This window comes from Equus caballus, chromosome 13, assembly GCF_041296265.1.
Source record: "Equus caballus isolate H_3958 breed thoroughbred chromosome 13, TB-T2T, whole genome shotgun sequence".
NCBI lineage: Eukaryota > Metazoa > Chordata > Mammalia > Perissodactyla > Equidae > Equus > Equus caballus.
In genome coordinates, this window is record NC_091696.1 from 32,535,420 (window position 1) to 32,555,618 (window position 20,199).

At 45.8% G+C, this 20,199-nt stretch overlaps 1 pseudogene; it reads left to right on the top strand.

Moving 5' to 3' along the window:
• The window catches only part of LOC111767640 (ER degradation-enhancing alpha-mannosidase-like protein 1), a 121,692-nt pseudogene that overhangs the window by 58,675 nt on the left and 42,818 nt on the right, over nt 1-20,199 (top strand).

The window sequence follows — 20,199 nt, forward strand, 5'->3', positions numbered from 1 at the left end:
TCTCCCTGCCATGTGAGGACGAAGCAACAAGGCAGCCATCTACGAGCCAGGAAGAGGGCTCTCAGTGGGAACAGAATGCACTGGGATCTTGATCTGAGACTTCCAGCCTCCAGAACTGTAAGAAAATAAATTTCTGTTGTAAGCTCCCTAGTCTATGGTATTTGTTATGGCAGCTCAAGCTAACTAAGACAGCTACACATCAGAGGATTCAGAATTTCTTAAGCAGAGGTCCAGAGGCCTCAAACAGAGGAGACGCCCTTCTCTAGTCAAGTGAACATGTCCAGTGGGCAGCCAGTAAACCCCAGGCTGACTCTGAAGACCTGCTTCCCTGGGGGAGGTTCTAATAAGGGTCGCCATCTGCCTCCACACTTTTTACTATGCCGTGTAGAAAAGATACAGAGCCATCTGAGAAGTTTAAGTGGTATCTATGGTTCTCTGATGTTCTCTTCCACCTGTTGACACCAGAATTAGTGGAATCTTCATATCTCCTCTATCAGGCAGCCAAGACTCTCCTCTACATTTATACGTGAATCGATGTCCTACAGAGCCTGGAAAATACACAGAAGTCCAATGTGGGTACAATCCACGGCACTGTGGTAAAAGCAAATCAAAAGAGAACTGGATTTTACATGCAAGGAAAAGAGACTCAGAGAAGTTATTTAACTCATCCAGGTAACTAGAGAACTAAGACATAACTCTAAGCCCATGGTCATAACCGCTACACGGTATTAGAAACAAGGTGTCGTATAAACGAGAAAATCAAAACCACTCTTCATCCCATGACCCAAAGATCATAATTGTTAAAATTTAGATTATTTTTCTCCAGTTTTTAGAACTTGGGATTGTATTATATATATTCTGCATTCATCTTTCATTTTATCTAATATCATAAATATTTCCCATGACATTAAATATTTTTTCTAAGACATGAAAAATATAAAAGAGGACTGAATGGAAGTTTCTTTTTCAGGAATATGTGTAAATACTTTTATCTTCCATTTCTTGAAGAGCATCCAGTACACAAATCTGAAAACAGATGTATGTTGATAATCGAAGGCCATATTATATCTGTGGACAAGCATCTCGGGAAATCACCATGTAAGGAATCCTTTTCTGAAGGAGAGCAGGACCCAGGGGAAAATCTGTGCACGGACCTAAACCTCATTAATGAAAAGCCATCACTCCCAACGATGCTTGGCGTCGTTTCTGATGAGAAGAGGGAGTCCCTGCCTCAGAAAGCAGCTGAGACACACTGTTTGCTGCTCTGTCATTTGAAACCAGACACCGACATTTTAAAACAAACATCAACTGAACCCAAACTACACTAAAATTCAGTCTGAAGTGGAAGTAAGTGGGCAGAAGTATGTCATCCATGATGGTGTAGAAATTTCTGTCCAGGTGCATACCCACCATATCATACAGTCTTGCACACTTCAGTGTTTTATGGTCAATAAAATATCTGTATTCTTAAGGAACAGAGGAGTAATAAACATTCTTCTTATCAGTGGGGTTTTCTATTATTTATAGACAAATACTGCATAGCCCCAATTAATGTAGGCAATAAAGACCTTTCCTGTTCTCTCAGATGAGATTCCATGTCCACTCAACCAATCCCAGCTACTCCTGATTTTCTCCATCATGGATTTCTAGGCTCCCTGGAATATAAGCCTGCTTGACTAGAATAAGCACTCTGTGAGGAAAGGGGCTCTGTCTGTCTTCCTACCATCATATCCATGGCGTGCAGAATAAGCCTGGCACACAGCAGGTGCACACTAGTGTTTATTGAATGAAAATGTTCCTGGACGTCTTCCACCAGAGTTACTGTTTCCTTCATTGGGAGCCCCCTATTCCTTTATCATGTCCCTCATCCTCCTCCATCCTTACTTGGACTCCTGAGAGAAACGAAGGGAGGCTGAGGCAGTAGGCACGGAAGAGAAAGAACACTGACCTGGCAATCAGAGGAACTGATGGATGGTCCACTTACCGGCCATGTGGCCTTGGGTAAGTGTTTAATTCTTTTGACCCTCTTCTGCTAAATTATAATGATGATGATGATCATTGATAATCAATGAACTGATTAATTAATTCAGTGATAATCATTGAATTGATTATTCATTAATGAATAGTGTGATAGTCCACCTAGCTCCCCTTTTCAGGGCTAACACTCATCCCCCAGATACTGGAAATATTAGTTGTTGACAGCACTGCTCTCATGGCCTTGACCAAACTTATGCCCCCTCTATGGGGTGGCCCCAACCTATGAGTGGCTGATGGGCAAACACAAAGGATCAGCCCCATGATGCCAGTTTGGGATCACTCTGAAGGCCATCCCACTCCTGAGTTCCCTGTGGGAGCTTCTGAGTCTTCAGCTGCAGCCACGAAGCAGGTCAGCTTCTTTCTCTGCCCAGTCCTGCCGTCCCAGCTTCCTTACAGGTGTATCTCCAGAGAGAAATCCCAAGTAAACCTGCAAGCAATTCTCCATTTCAGAGTCTGTTTCTAGGAAACCTTATCTACAGCAATGCTGATGATGTTGAGGATAAGGGTGATAGCTTGTCCAATGGGGCTATGGGCATCTGGGATGGGGTAACGAGCACTGAGAGCGCTCGGAGTCGGCTGTCCAATGTGTGTCAGTTAAATCTGAATCTGAAGCCTTTCTTCGGCAGAGGAAAAAAAATTGATCCCCTCGAGAGACATTTGATGTGATTTATTCCTCCTTATGATGTCGTCCCAAGAGGAGATCCATTAGTCTTTCTGTTCTGGTTGTTGCTGTTCTGGCTCCCCAGGGGGAAGTTACTCCCCAGGGTGGGGCTGTACCCTCTAATGTGCTCCCTGAGTCCTTGGCGTTCTGTAGGCTGTGAAAGTCTCACTCCCTCTGGGCTCTTCCATCAGAATCCATCCCCACAAGCTAAAAACAGCCCCAATCACCTCCTTTCTTGGATTCCAAGAGAGCTAATACTCTGTCTAGTGCTTTATCAGGCTATTGAGAAACACCCAGAGAACCCTGCCAGTCTAAACAGAACATAGCATGGGAAATCACATTAGACCTCCCTGTAACTCACCCAACACTGCAGGCCTTAAAATTCTAACACCACCCCGATCCTCTTACTGTAATGAGAGTAGAAATTGATGCCATGTCATTCTATTCTTATTGCAGTATTAAGATTCTCCTAAATAGTACGTTGAACTCAAACTCTGGGGAAATTCTCTGCTAACCTACTTGAAACTGCCCTAGAATCAGCCTTAGATTGTTCAGGATTTCTAGTCTGATGATATCAAGGGAGGATTGTGCCTCTTTAAAAAACTCATTCCCACTGGGATCTTGAAATAGAGGCTTTGAGAAAATTCACTAACAGAAGAGGGCCTGATGGGATGGAAATGCAGGAGGATGACTTGAGACAAGGTGCGTGTGAGTGAATGTTGGTCCATATTTATTATTATCGCCTGACAGCATCTTCAGGCCCACCTGTTGAAGAAGGACTCAGTCATGGCTCCTGAAAAAAGTACATAATTAGAGATAGAACCTGGGTGGAGGGCAGGTAGATGGTGACAGGAAGAAGATCACACTTCCAGGCAAGGCAGAGTAAGTGGAGAGACTTCCAGGTGGGTGGCTGTCATGGGATGCCACACAAATTCACATTTCATAGAAGAACCTGAGCTAATAATCAGGAGGAGGTGGCGGAGTGTGACGGTGGCCACTGGATACCATTTCGGTTTCTTCATTGTTTCCAGAAGCCTGATTTTGATCAAGTAGCAATGTCCCCAGATCAGGGAACAAATCACATCTCTAAGCCAGTCAAGTCAATCTGTGGTTGGTGGATTGTTTCAGGGTAGGCTTGTGACAAGTCAATTACATGAAAGAGAGAGGCTGCTGGGGGCTTGTGGGAAAGACATTCCTCCGGGGAAAAAGAGTCAATCCTTATGACCCTGCCCTTGCACTCCTAGGTTATCCCAACACACATGCAGATGACATACATTCACCAGAATATACCTATGGGGCGTCATAGCAGCACTATCCATGATCTACAACACTTGGAAGCAACTCACATAACCATAAACAATAGGGTAAATAAATTCTGGTATATTCATGCAATGGAACATGACACAGCAATGACAATTAACAAACCATAGGTCCTCTCAGCTATGTAGATGAATTTCACAAAGCAAAAAAAGAGAGTCACCTAAAGGACATGCTGTGCAATTCCATTTATATAAAGTTAAAAAAAAAAGGCAAACCTGGAGCCAGCCCAGTTAGATAGTGGTTAAGTTTGCATGCTCCGTTTTGGCAGCCTGGGGTTCATGGGTTTGTATCCCAGACATGGACCTACACAATGCTTATCAAGCCATGCTGTGGTGGCATCCCACGTACGAAATAGAGGAAGATTGGCACAGATGTTAGCTCAGGGCCAATCTTCCTCACCAAAAAAAAGGAGGGGGGCAAACCTCATCTATGGTGTTTGAAGTCGGGTTAGTAATTTCCCTTGGGGGCCAAGGGTTCTTCCGGGGTGCTGGTAATATTCTATATCCTGGTTTGTGTGTCTTTTTCATGGCCTGGGTTTACTTTGTGAAAAGTCATCCAATGTACACTGTTGATTTATGTACTATTTTTATGTAGGTTACACTTTGCTGAACATTATATTTAAAGTTAAAAGAGAGGGGACCTGTCAGGAGAAAGCTCTGTTACTGCTACCCATTCCTTTGCTTCCTGCTTTGACGCTGTTGTGTGAAGAGGCAGTGGCTTGAAGACTGACAGCCACTTTGCAACCTTAAAGAAACACTCAGAAGGATGAAAATTCAATTTTCCAAGGAGGGTGGAGCAGAAGGATTAGTAGCTCCAACCCTTGATGGCATGTCTGAGCTGTGGAATCATCCTTGGCAATGCTTACCTCTGAACTTGGATTTAAGACGAGAATAAACATCTTTATGGTTCAAGCCACATTGTTGAGTTTTCTGTTACTTGCAGCCCAAGGAAGCCTAATTGATTCTGAGAGTGGAAGGTTTATGGTACAGATCCTTGTAGGATAAAGAGGTTTGGAAGCATCAGAGAGGTTGTTGGGGCAGTAACTTTGTAACCTGGGTTCTAAATCCAATTGATATGGGCTTGGAGGAAGGTGGAGGGCATGCTGAGATTCAGCAGTAAGACCTCTATCAGACTGAGTGTTAGTTCTCTAGCAGAATTCCTCATTCCAGACCAACCTCTTTGTAGAGCTGAGGCTATGGCTGGACTTCTTGTCTTTGTCAGAATTGGTTCAGGAACTGGATAACCCCTCCAAGGCGGGGGATGGACATCAGTGACAATGGCTGGGCAGGACTTAGACAGGACCTAAACACAAAGCCACGTTTTTTCTTGCTTTTAATGTTATGTTTTATTCCCCTTTCCCATAGAAGTGATACTGTGTTTTGGGAAAATCCAAAGTCTCTTTAGTCTTTGGGCTCTAGAAAACCCTAGCCACCACTTGTGAGTTCATTGATTGGCAGAAGTTCCCCTCTGAATATCTCATCGGAAAAGCTTACAAATGCAGGTTGCCTTCTCTCCCGGGGCCTTTCAGCAAATGATGTTCCTTTCCCTGCTGATCTGATAATTAAGCTTCCAGAGCATCAGAAAGGAGGGGAACCTGCAGACATGGCTGAATCCTGATGTCCCAGCCCCAGTGAGCTACGGAGACTTTCTCCTCCCACCTCCCTTGGAGAGAACAGGTGGGCCAAGATGTCACAAAGAACCCCACAGGTTCCTGTGTAAATCCCACGTGACAATGACCCATGACCCATGGTTCATGTTGGGTTCTGACAACAGCCCAGGTGCAGAATTTGTAAAGAAGCCTGATGGTTGTTGTCCTTGGGAAGATAGAGGCTACAAGGTCACCTGATGTCAGGTCCCCTCCACCTTGCTCACCCTCTCCTGAACATAAGCTTTCTGCAACCCAGGGCTGGGCTCACACACAGCACCGGGGCACCAGACTTGGAGACCTTAAGGAATCAGAAGCTCCCTCCTGATTGGCACCTTGGCACCCATCACAAGGCACGACATTGATGATCACATCAATTACAATAGCACACACTATGTGTCAGCTATTGTGAGAAGCCTTCCCATTACAGTATTCATTTGTCATGATCATCCTTTTATTATCTCCGTTTTGTAGATGACAACATTCAGTGACACAGCCTAACTGACCCAAAGTCACATAATTAGTGCAGAGCTAGAGTAGCGACTTTTCCTCTCCACTCTGTATTTGTAGGGTGCAAGCTAGGAAAGCAAAACTGGTGGCAGCAACAACACCGGGGGTGTTGACCTAATTCTGGGCCATTTATCTGTGAGGAATTGAGCAAATTCCTTCCTCTTTTAACCACTCAGTCTCCACCTGGAAAATAAGGGCTTTACACAAGACCCTTATTTGGAAGATTTTAAGTTCAATCTTTTGGAAACCAACGATTTGATAATAAAGAGTGTGCTCAGGACCACACAGAGGGGAATATAGGGTTTTAAAACAGGGAGCCAGAAAGTTAATAGGAAGTTTAAGGTCAAGAAAGAAACTTGGATCCATTAGGTGTGTTACGGCCTGAGTTGTGTCCCCCCAAAATTCCTGTACTGGAGTCTTAATCCCCAGTACCTCAAATGTGACTGTATTTGGAGGCAAGCCATTAATTAGACAGTTAAGGTAAAATGAGGTCACATGGGCAGACCTTAACCAATATAATAAGAGGCCTTATAAGAAGAGGCCATTAGGACGTCGACAACACAGACCAAGAGAAGACCACGAGAGGACTCAGTGAGAAGGCCACCATCAGCAAGCCAAGGAGAGAGGCCTCTGGAGGAACCTAACCTGCCGACACTTGGATCTTAGACTTCCAGCCTCCAGAACTGTGAAAAAATAAATTACTATTGTTCAAGCCACCCAATGTGTGGTATTTTGTTATGGCATTTGGAGCAGACTCAATCAAAATGCTGCCAGACGTTGGGCAATATGAAGCACCTTAGACACGTCATCTTCCCCGTTAGACCTGTTTGGTCATTCTACACCTTCATCACGCAGGAGAGTCCCCTGGGCATTACAGATGCGTGTGTTTAAGCCTTTCTCCCCAGGGGTACTATTTCAGCTGCTCTGGGGGTGATTCTCGTGGGCATCTAGGACTGAGAACCTTCTTTCCAGATCGTCGAGTCTTTGGGTTTCCTACCACTCAAATCTGGACTCAAGGGTCATGTCCAAAGGGAGGCTCCCCGTGACACCCTCATCCAGGGCAGTCATTCTCTCTCCAATCACAGTTTTACTTTCTTCAGAGCATTCATGACTCTGTTAAATGATCTTTGACCTATATGTTTGTTTGTTTTTTATCTCTCTAGAAATATAAGCTTCATGATGTCCAAGACCTGGACTGCCGTCTCCTTTAATTCTGACAACAGTTCCATGAGTCACAATTCTGATTCCTGTGCGTGGATGGGGACGCCAGGGTGCAGAGAAGTTCATGACTCACCTCCCCGCTCCACCACACACATCACAAGTGGTAGAATCTGGGTTTGACCCCAGGTTTGACTGAATTCAAAGCCGCCCTTCTGGGCTACTTACACATGGATTATTTCCTTGCCACATTATAATTTATAAACCATTTTATTTCATCACAGAAGCTCATTTACTCTCACAATGGAACTCCAACGTAGGAACTATCATTAACCCCATTTTACAGATGAGAAAACTGGGGTCTTAAGGGGGGTTAAGTGATTACTCACGATCACAGAAGCCCAAGGTGGGCGAAGACGTTTCCTTTGTCCACAAATCCCCTTCTTTTCCCCAGTCTATTATTCTGTTTTCTGTTTCCTCCCCTCGTCTACCTGTCAACAATCCTCTTCTTTCTGCTAAGAGGGGAGGGGGTCCTGGCTGGTCTTCTTGGTGAAGCAGCAGTAATCCTAGTCAGACCCATGAGGAGGAGGGGCGGCCCACCAAGGCACATCCCAGCAGAAGTGCTCCTAGCAGCAAGCTGTGCCTGGCTTCTCGCTGGCAGCCCCGCCAAGCCAAGGCTGCCTGTTGGCACTTCAGTGCTGAATTAGAAAATGATCAGGTTAGAACATTCTAGGAGAAAGTAAAAAGGATTAGAGCCCCATCCCTCCACGGCTGTGAGACAATCAGTGGGAATGAAATGACAAAGAGCTTATGGAAACAGAGGGACAAGAATTGGCATTTATTGGGCACCTACGGTGTGCCAGATGCTTGTCACACATGAGTTCATTTAATCCTGAAGTGGCCTTGTGAGGGATGAGCAGGAAATAGAGGAGTCGTTATTGACAGCTTCCTCTCCTCACTGCCCAAATTCTGCTCGACGCATCACGTAATACCGCCTCTCACTGTGTCCTCTGCCCTCACCCTAGGACGCGCTTCCATCAATTCTACACAAATTTCCTTTGAACCAGTCTCTTAACATCTTCTCTGTTTCCCTTCCTATTTTTACCCATGCTACAGTCAGAGCGGTCCTTTCAAAATGCCAGTATGAGCAAGGCTTTCCTCCGCTTACAAACTTTGGCAGCTCTCTGCCTTTCTTAAGATACAGGCCAACTCTCAAACAAGGTGTCCTGGCAAAAATTCCTGGAGGACTCAAATTCCGCCTACCTTTCCGCCCTTCTTTAGAGGCGTGGCAGTTCCTGCAACACGCCGTGTCCACTCCCATTACCAGGGCTTTACACAAGCTGTTCCCTCTGCCTGGTATACTACCCCCCCTACCCCACCCCCCACGGCCCTTTAGCAATTAACACCTGCTCTTCCCTCAGCTCTCAACTCACTGTCCCTCCCTCAGAGCCCCTTGACAAGGACACGGCCCCTTGTCATCTGATCCTGCTTCTTGCCTTCCCAGCCTGGATCGTGCATTCATTAGAGTGATCCACTGAGTTTTTATCAACGTTCTTGAGAACAAAGACTTTACCTGATTCTGCCCTATCCTAACCTGCAAACCAGCACAGTGCTGAGCACACGGTTGGTCCTCAGTTAATGTCCAATTGCATGAAATGTATGTCTTCATTTTACAAGAGAGGAAATTGGGACTCAGAAAGGTCAGGCCAATGCCTAAGGTTGCCCAGCAGAGCTGAGACGAACTTCTCAAGTGCTTGAGACAGAGCCTTGCTCAACCTGCAAATATGTCAGCCGACCGGGGTGTTGGGGGGGAGAAGAAGAGAGTGGCTGCTGAGCATTTCGGCTCCTAGGGAAATAAATGGATTGTGCTGCAGTCGGGCCCATCTCCACTCCATCACCAGCCACTTAAGAGGCCAGGCTCCTCAGAGCCGCCCTCAGCTGTGGGGGAGAGACTGACGGTCCCTAAAGACCCATCTCATTATCCCAGGGGCCAAATTGGGACCCTGCGAAAGGATAACTGGCCCATAAATAAACCCCAGACTAATTCTGCAACTACACAGGGCAGAGACATTGACCAAGGGCCCACTAATATGGCCTCTTGGCACCCTCCCCTCCGGGGCTAATGGTGATTCTCAGAAAGTAAATACAGCGCTTCCGGAGCCCTAGAAGCCATTTGCTGTAATGTGGCGGAACCGTCTTAAGCGAGTGCCTGATGAATTAATGGGCCTGTTAAGCACAGTTCATGTGCATCTCCATTCACAGGCTGTGTGCACTGGTCATCAGTGGGAGGTGTTTGGAAGACCGGTGGCAGATAAAACCAGACAGAAGCGACAGGAGGCTGCCTGTGCACGCACATCTGTGCATGCCCCCGCATCTGCAGCTGGTCTGGGCCTCTGCAGACACGTGTGCCTGAGCACGCACGTGTGTGTGAGCGTGTCAGAGCACATGTAGGCAGGTGGTGCAGGAATGCGTGTGAAGATTTGTTGCTTGCGGATTTGCACCCCTGTACAATTATTCCAGTGCCTGCAGACCTGTCTTATTATCCAGCGTGTAAAGCATGGTCCATGGGAGTTACTCAATAAATGCTTGTTGTTCTGATACATAGTAAAGGCTGCCTACTCCTACCATTACTACTGCAGAGAGAACAAAGTCTTTCTAGACAGCACGAAAAGGTGGAACATTCTCACAGCCGTTAGCCAGCTAAAGGGGCTTGGGGAGAGCATTTTCCTTCTCTGATCCTCACTTTCTCACCTGTCAAAGGAAGACTGCAATTAGCACGGCAAGTAGGAAGTTGAGAGAATTTGTTCCCACATGCCACTCTTTTCTTGTAAGAGACCAAGCCATTCCTTGAGAAAGGGGTTGGCCGGAGGATCACGTAAGAGGATCTGAGGACAGGTGGCTAAATCTTGGAGGATTCTTGTTTCCCGAGATGAATAAGAAGGAGAGAGGGCCAAGGTCAATAATAGGATTACTGAGATGCCCTGAGCGCCCAGGTGAGCTTTGGGGTGGGGGCAGGGCGCCATCCTGTATTCTCCGATGCGTTTGTAGGTCCATGAAACAAGGAACGTGGGGGACTGAAGATGCCATCAGTAGGGCAGTTACAGCGTCCAGACTGAATGCAGTGGGAAGTCCGGTCAGGAGGACGAAGGGAGGACCAGAAGAGAGAAAGAGAGGAGGGGTCTAGAAGCTTTCAACCAGCTGGTAGAGCAGAATTAGCAGGAAGAAGGGAGAAAGCTGTTTGGCCCAAAGTTTGTGGTCAGGAAAGTCAGAGGCGACTATTTTGGGGGGTAGAGCAGGTGGGGAGGATGACAAGAGGTCCATGATGAAAGTCAAGTGGAGATGAACGTCACTGAAGAAAGGGAAGCGGGTTAGGGCCTGAGGCCTAGGGCAACAAGTGGGTGTTTTTAGGGGAGATAGGGCTCTTACAAATCCTTGATAATCTTATAAAGATTACAGACTCTGTCCTTGCAGAAACACCTCATTCACACTCTTTCGCATAAGAAGGAAAGAACTCAGAAGCTCCTGGCCCCACTGGCCCCCTGGCCTGGAGGATAGTGGATAGCTGGCTAGTCCCCCCACAGTGAAGGTGGGGCTGGGAGTGGAGAGGGATCCTGGGAAGCAGGAGTCCAAGTCCTGGCTGAAGGGAAGGCAGTGATGGGGAGGTAAAGTGACAGGGAGGCAGAGGGCGCTGCAGCAGGGCCCAGGGCTGGGATGCTGGCTACTAAACCGTCCTCATGGTTCCGAGTGGAACTCTGGCAGCAAGATTTCCTGGTGGAATTGTGAGGAACACAAGGCACTCTTGGGCCTGATTCATTTACAGCTGCCATCTCATGGTCGGTGGGTATTGGACAGAAAGATGAGAGTCACGAAGATGGTCCCACAGCTGCTGCCTTCTCGTTTTTCTGAGCATGACTTATTTCCATTTTTTATTCTTGTTACTTCTATTCCAGGATCTGCCTCCAGCTGTCTGTCTGCCACCTCAGAGTGCTTTGGTGTCCTTCTCCAGCTCCCACTGGAGGGCCCCTGGCCTGCCCCTCTTCCCTGCTGTCTCTGAGCACCCTCTCTCCAGGGCTCCACTTCACTCACCTCCTACCTGAGGTCCTAGGTGCCTTTTTCCCAGAGGGACCCTGTGCAAGCACCCACAGCTTCCCATCCCTCTGTCCTCCCTCCCTACCGGGTTTCTGTTTACCTCTCCACTTTCCAGAGCACATCCAGACACACCTCCGAATCTGTAGAAACTGATGGCGGCTTATGATTTCTCTCTCTGTCTCCAGCAGAGCCAAGCTGCTCAGTGGGGCCTGACCAGTGGCTCAGAAAAACAAAACGTTGGCTACTCACCAGTTACTCACAGGAGCGAACGCAGGGCCTGCCTTACCACCTGCCTGGCTGCGGAAAGCAGGCGAGCAGGGCTTTGCCACTGAATGGCAGCTTCAGTGTCCATTGGGCATCAGCCTGAATTTCCCCGCTGCACTGGTAAGAGACCCTCCATCTTGCAGTAGCCAAGGGCTGAAGCAGATAAGAAGGACAGGCCAGGAATCTGTGGGCACCCCTGAGCCAGGACTGGAGAGCATTTTTGGAAGAGTCTGAAAAACTTGTTGTCAGCCAAAAAGTGAAGATGAGGAAGTCCTTGGGTTTCTTGTCCTTGTCCCAAGAGAATGTTGAGGATCCAAGATGGGTCAGGAACCTGTGCAAGTGGTTCGGGCACTCTCCTGGAAGCCCTTCTCCTTGCCGCCACTACTTTGCACTCTCCTCGCACCAAGGATGTAGTCTTCTGTGTTATAATGTCCTGCTGACCAGACAGTTTGCTTGTCAGACCCTGATTTCCCTATGGGAATGTATCTTGCTCAGTTGTATCTCCGTTGTCCAATATAGGGCCCAGTGTGTGGCAGGCTCTCAGTAAGTGTTTGTTGAGTGAATAATGAATGGAACAAATGATGGATGCTATCATCCATAATTCATATCCCGATAATGCATTCAGGAAGAATTCAGTGTTACAGACCACTTCATTTAAAATCTGCAAATGCCTGGAATTTAGTTGTAAGAATGGTCAACATTGTTCCTAATTAGAGTTTATTTATTCAGTATCTATTCTATGCCAGGTTCAAAGTGCTGAATTGCACAATGAGTAGACTAAAGTTTGGAGCATATAAAGGCTGTGCATGGGGAAAAGGTCGAACACTTGAAGGTTTATCTCAAGAACTTCCAGGGAAGTCTGAATTTCAAGTATTCTTCCACAGCTCGTATCAAACCAAACGCTGGATTACGGGCCTGCTTTGGGGGTCATGAGCGATAGAACATTAAAACAGTTAGATTAAAATTGCGCCGAGGTCTCCCACCAGATTTGAAGCCTTAGGCCTTTTTCTTCACAGAGAAATGTTTATTTTTATTTTTCCCACTTTTCCTTGAATGCAGAAGTCAACAGTAAGTGGAGTTGAAAGCCAGGTTTACAAGAATAGTAGGGCCACTTCCGCCACGGTGCTGGGCAGAGTAACTCAGTATGAGGATAGAGTAATAAGGGTGGTAGGACCAGGGGGATCACGGCCACTTTTTCAAGTTACATAGCAAGAAGCAGTGCAAGGATCAGGAGGAGGTGCTCTTCTCTGCAATGCCCTCTTGTCACTCCCTGCTGAGGGTCATCAGGCGCTGCTGGCGAAGAGGCTGGAATTAACAGACCTGAGGGGCGAATGCTCTGTAGCACACACAGCAGCAAATGGGGGATTAACCCAAGATCACCAGCTAGGGAGGCGCGGGGAGCAAGAGGATCCAGGACAATCGACCCCAGCTCAAGGCCGAGATGCACCGTGGAGACTGGTGACAATAGAGGCCAGGAAAGTGGGCTTGATGTAATAGGAGAGTGCCTGAAATTCGGAGTCGGGTAGACCTAGGATGAAACCTCTGCTCCGTGTCATTCTTGCTGTGAAAACCCCCGGTAATTTTCCAAACATCACTCATAAAATGGATATAATCACATTTGCCGTGACAAGTAAATGTAATCTATATGGGAAAACACCTGGTTCGTTCGTTCATTCTTTCATTAAACACATTTGTGATCGATGATAATATCTAACATTTGTTGGGTGCTTACTATGCACTAGATGCTATTTAAAGCACCTCCATTTGTATTAACTCTTTCAATCCTTAGAGTAGCCCTATGGGGTAAGAATTACTATTATTATCACCATTTCACACAGGAGAAAACTGAGGCACAGAGAGGTTCAGCAACAGGACAAAGATCACACAGCAAGTGAGCTGCAGACCTAGGATTTGAACCCAGGACAGCTGGCTGTGGAGGACATGTTCTTAGCACATATGCTTACTAAGGACTAGAATGGCTCTAGGCATAGGAGATACAGTGGTGAATAAGACTCTCAAGACCCCTGTTCTTATGGTGCTTACATTACGGTGGGGGTGAGAGAGAGTAAACAATAAACAAAGGGAATAATTGCAGGTAGTGGGGACGACCATAAAGAAACTAAAACAGGCTGATGTGATTAGTGACAGGAACGGTTACTTCTGATGGGGCGGTCGGGTCAGCTTCTCTGAGTAAATAAAATTTGAGCTGAGTTGAGATTCCAATGACTAGAAGTCAGATGATGACTTACGGGAAAAGCGTCCCAGACAAAAGGAACAGCAGACCAAGGCCCTGAGGTGGGAACAAGCTGGGAAAGGTCAAGAAACAGAAAGAATAAGAGGCGTCCTATAGATACAGCTTGTGGTTTTGGTTTTCATTTCCTTGACGATTAGTGATGTTGAGCATCTTTTCATGCACCTCTTGGCCGTTTTATATCTTCTTTGGGAAAATGTCTATTCAAGTCCCATTGGTGAAGATACGGACAAATTGGAACCCTTGTACCCTGTTGGTGGGAATGTGAAATGATGCAGTCACTATGGAAAAGAGCATGGAGTTTCCTCAAAAGGTTAAAAAAAGAGTTACCATATGATCCAGCAATGCCACTTGTAGGTATTTGCACAAAAGAATTAAATCAGGATTTTAAAGAGAAAGTAGCATTTCCGTGTTCATTGCAGCATTACTCATCATAGCCAAGAAGTGGAAACAATCTGAACGTCCATTAGCAGAGGAATGAATGAAGAAAATGTGGTACATACATACAACGGAATATTAGTTAGCCTTTAAGAAGGAGGAAATCCTGGCATATGCAACAACAGGGATGAATCTTGAGGACATTATGCTAAGTGGAATAAACCAGTCACAGAAGGACAAATACTGCATGATTCTACTTTTATGAGATCTCTAAAATAGTCAAACTCATAGAAGTAGAGAGAATAGTGATTGCTGGGGGCTGGGGCAAAGAGAAATGGTGAAATGCTAACCAACGGGTATAAAGTTACAGCCATGCAAGATGAATAAGTTCTAGAGATCGGTTGAAGAACATTGTGCCTATATCAACAATACTGAATTGTACACTTAAAAATTTGTTAATGGGTAGACCTCATACTAAGTTTCGCTATCACCCTGTATATATATACATGAAAGAAGAAAGAAAGAAGAAAGAAACTGGACAGCAGGGAGCAAAGGGAGCTGTGGTAAGTTACAAAACAGGTGAGAAAACAGTCGTCAGATCAAGTAGGCCAGGATAAGAAGCTGCATAGCGAGGATAAGAAGCTGGATGGCCAGGATAAGAAGCTGGATTTTTCCGAATGCCAAGGAGTTACCACTTGCATAGTCTTTAAAGGAGAATAGAATGATCTAATTTTACTTTTAAAAGATCACTCTGTCAGCTGTGTCAAGAACAGATCAAATTCCTGCCTGGCAGAGATTAAACACTCAGGAAACACAAGCTGCCCCCATGCGCCGGGAGACGCCTGGAGAAAAGACAGGGAAGCTGAAGTCAGTGGGATTAGTGCACCTCTCAAAGTCCTTTCTCCTCCAAGAATCATGGATGCTGTAGGCTCCTGCAGGGAAAAAGGACTTTGAGCCTGTTTTGTTAGGCTCTCTACTTCAGGAAGATACCTTGCTGAGAAATGAGGTGTTTTCTATTTGCCAGGTTCTACCCTCTTTCTAGAAGCCTTCCTTGTGCATCTTGGCTTTGTGTGGTACGTGTCTTATGTCACCTGAACTAGCAAGTTCTTTCAGAACAGTACTCATACATTAATAGCCCAAGTAGACCAATCAATTTAGCAGGGGGCAAAGGCAGTCACTTTATGCCCACTGACCCTTCAAGGCATCTCTAATCAAAAGAGTCTCTCCTTGGGCTGGCTGCTGAGATGTTAGTCCCTGATTCTGCTGTCTGATACTGTTTTCTTCCCACTCTGGACCAAGAGGACTGACTCATTCTTTTGGCTGCCAAAAACAATGATGACAAAAAACCAAACTTATCGTCTTTAAAGAAAGAGAGGCATTGGATTTACCAGGAAGCAGTGCACTACAGCAGGAGTGCAATGCATGTTAGCCACGGTCAACCCAAAGATGCTGGACATTCCGTCCATGTACCACCTCCCCCTGCTCTTCTGTTCTCTGCTTTTGAGCAGCTGCCACAGGACCAGAACCAGACCTGATAAAGGTCAGAGCTCAATTATGTGCTCATAAGCCACACACAGATCTTGCTTCTCCAAACAAGAGTCCCTCAAAATACCTTTGGGTCTTTCAGTTTCATGACATCCGTGTGCTGTGGGGTTGAAGTTCATGATTGGCGGGAGTCCTGACTTGTAAGACAGTCCATAAAGGGCTACAGGTTTAAGCCTGGATGTTGGCACAGCTTAAAAGTGATAACACGAAGCTGCAGGAAGCAGGTGCTGAAAGTCAGTGCAGGTGTCCAGGTGAACAAGGTTAAACAAAGATGTCGTGCAAAACTCCTTTTCCATGCTCAAAACCATGACATTCCTAGATAAAATCATTTCAAATAAGTAGAATACAATCTGATGCCAAAGTCAGGAAGGGTAATCCTCAGGGAATCTGGAGGTGGTGAGGGATCTTACAGCTTCAGTGGAGAGCAGAACCTGAACCTCTGGGCTGAGATGTTAGTGCTCTCAGAGAAAATGTAGTCAAGGCTGTGGCCTCTATGGGCTGCAAGGAGCAGGAATGAGGACTCCTGAATAAACTAGGGTGCCAGGAAAGATATGCTAAGTCTGTAAACAAGAAAGATAAACCACATTCCAGCCCCAGGACAGGGTCCAGAAGTGAATGTCTGCCCAGGTGCCTGATGGAAAGTAGTTATTTATTTATTTATTTTGGTGAGGAAGATTTGCCCTGCGCTAACATCTTTGCCAATCTTCCTCTGTTTTGTATGTGGGTCTTCACCCCGGCATGGCCACCCAAGAGTGGTGTAGGTCCATGCCTGGGACCTGAAGCCGTGAACCTGGACCACCAAAGGGGAACAGGCTGAACTAAACCACAGAGCTCTCCATAAAGTATCAGAACCCTGGATGTGCATAGGGCGTGGATGATAAGCCTGAGTTCTAACTCCTCACACAGAGTAGGAATTCCAAGCCACGAAATTAACATAAAAGCCAGCCAGGAACTGGGGAATCTCTGGCGGAAGTAACTGTAAATCCAGGCACGCACACGACTCCTGCAGACGACAGCTCCTGCTGAAGTGAGCTCACAGGCAAAAATTACAAAGTAAACTAGGCTGAAAACTGTGTAAGGACTAAGAGAATTTGCTACCAGAGAGACATTTGCTGAAGGAAATAACCTAGCAAGAAGAAAATCAGATGCAGGTGGAAAGAGAAGGATGCAAGAGGCTAAGCAGAGCAAAGAAATAGAAGCAAAGTCCGTCTGCCTGAGTTCGCTCAGCTCTACCACTTCCTAGTCGTATGTCTGAGTTTTAACAACTGATATGGAGAAATCTCAGTGTTTACCTCAAAGATTGTAAAAGAAAAGAGTAAAGTAAATACGGCCCTTCTTGGCCAGACAATTGACATGTTAGCCAGTGAACAGAGCTCTGGCTAGAGATGCTCCCACATGGACAGGGCTGTACCACAAGAAGCAGAGGGAGCTACCTGTCCAGCTCCAGCTCCTCCCTCACCTCAGACAGCTGGCTGCCCTCCGTCTTTGGAGCCAGAAGCTGTTCCTGGTTTCCTTGGCTACAAAGTCTGTTTACTCACAGCATCAAGGTGTTTGCACCAGAGTGAGTGAACAGGAGGAGAACGCTGGCTTTACACATCAATGCAGCATGCCGATGCATGGCCTGACCCACCCACCTGCTCCACAAAATACACTGAAGTATATCATTGTGTTTAGTGCATTAAGAAGTTTAGGGAAGTCAAGAGCTTTACCCCTTTATTCTTCTTGTTTTTCACTACAACATCTGCTGACCCAAGCATGGCCTCTATAGAGCACGCATGAACCAGAGATGGCAATGGTAGACAAGTCCCATGATGTCAGCAGTAACCTATGCATTTGGATGTGAACCTGTTGGCAAATTATAGCCTGTCACTCTTGAATGAGTGAGCTGAGATGGGAATGTCAATTTGAGCAGGCGCCTTTTTTCTCTTTTTGCACTACAATTTAGGGAGGTGGCACCAATATCATAAAGTGCATGCCTAATGTATGCGTTTTAAATTCAATAGTGAGAGAGGAAAGATGTAGACAAAGAAAGGGGGTGACAAAAGGATTTCTATGGTTTACTGAGCAGCAAATATGGGCGATGTAAGAGGAATAACTTGGACTGGAGAGATCAGCTCTTCTTCATTCAGGGAAGATGCGATGAAAATGATTGGGGCTTCGTTTCAAAAGCAGCAAGTGAGCATAGAAAAGAGAAGAGAAGTTCGCAACAATAACAGGAAACTCAGCCTGAGTTCATCATTTAGTATCAAGGCTGCTAAGGATGCTCTGGGAATCTTGAGCGCAGAAGGAAGTCTCCAACATGGAGGACAAGAAACTGGCAAAGTGTCTGTGGAGGGGACTATGACACTATGTGAGAATAAAGCCCTTTTGGGTCCCTTTCGAGTCCGATGATATTAAGACTTGAGGGAAAGCAATTTCTGTGCTTTAAGCTCCCCAAAGTAAAGAAAACAGGTTACAATAACAGTTTCTAGCAAGCAAAGCATAGGATAAGAATGTTGTTTACATTAGGAAAGTGTTCTTTCTCCCTGCCATAGGCCCCAGGCATGTGGAGCAAAATGTAAGCATTGAAAGAGAGCACAATAAGGCAGCACTGTGTTAAGGTCCTTGATCCTTCCTGATTCTAGTCCAGGAGGTGGGAGGCCCCGGGCGGGGGGCGCTGAGAACCTTAGAGGGAAGGTCTCAGACTTCATCACGTTTGTGCATAGGAAAGCACAAGGTTAGGGTGAAGTTTACAGGAGATTATTAAAGGGATTTGGGGTGTGCTATTTTGGGCACCCAGATAATGGGTGGAGGATATTTCAAGCCATTTTGACCTGTATTTCTCCCCTTGTTTTCCTCTGGGCAGTGTTTCCACAGTTCCCAAGCATCCATCCTATCTTAGCTTCTCTTTTACGTACTTTCACAGCCCAGAAATAATTTGAGCTGGAAGCTTTCATCTTCCCCTATTTGATGTGAGCACTGAGTAAGACATATAAATAATAAAAGCAGCAGTTCACACTTACCGAACACCTACAAGGAATCAGGGATTAGTTTATTTAATCCTCACGGCAATCTTTGAGGTAAACACTGAGATTTCTCCATATCAGTTGTTAAAACTCAGACATACGACTAGCAAGTGGTAGAGCTGAGTGAACTCAGGCAGACTGACTTCAAATACGCAGGTTTGACTGCTTCTCCATCAGGTGGCCCATCTAAATGGCTTACTGACTGCCAAAGGGATCGGAATGACAATTGCATCTTGTTCACACCAGGTGACAAAAGCCAGGAAAAGATGATTCAATCACCAGATGAAACCCCTGAGAAGAAATACTGATGAATTCGAAGGAAGGTTGCCATTTCCGAGGTAGCTTTGCCCCCATGTGCTGATGGCATCCTGTTAGGAATAAGGTATAGATCACCTCCTGGCAGACTTTAAAAAATAATTAATAGGTTTCATCTCTCAACACAGTTTTAGTTTTACAGAAAAATTGAGCTGACAGTAAAGAGAATTTCACATTCACACCCCACCCCCACCTCCACACCCCATTTATCTTGTTATGACCCATCTTGCATTTGTGTGGCACATTTGTTACAACTCTTTTACGTTGTTATTAACCAAAGTCCTTAGTTTACATTAAGATTCTTTCTTTGTATTGTACACGTCTATGAGTTTTGACAAATGCATAATGACATGTGCCCACTATTATGGTATCCTACAGAATAGTTTCACCACCCCAAAATTCCCTGTACTTCACCTGTTCATGCCTCCCCTCCCTCCCCCAAACCCCTAGCAACCCCCAATCTTTTTGCTGTTTCTCTAGCTTTGTCTTTTTCCAAAATGTCATATAGCTAGAATCATATAGCATGTAGATTTTTCAAACTGGCTTCCTCCACTGAGCAAAATACATTTAAGATTCCCCCATGTCTTTTCATGGTTTGACACCTTATTTCTTTTTATTGCTGAATAATATTCTATATACAGCTATATCACAGATTATTCATTCGCTTATTGAAGAGTGTTGCTTCCAGATTTGGGCTATTGTACGTAAAGCTGCTATAAACATTTGTGTGCAGGTTTTTGCGCGTGCATAAGTTGTCAGCTATTTCAGGTCAATCCCCAGGAGCATAACTGCTGCATCGTATGGTAAGCCTATGTTTAGCTTTGCAGGAAACTGCCCTTCTGTCTTCAAAAGTGGCTGTACCATTTAGCACTCCTGCCAGCAAGGAAGAAGCATTCCTATTGCTCTGTATCCTTGTCAGCGTTTGATGTTGTCAGGTTGTTTTTGGATTGCAGTCACTCGAACAGGTATGTAACAATATCTCGTTGTTGTCTTAATTTGCAATTCCCTGAGGACATATGAT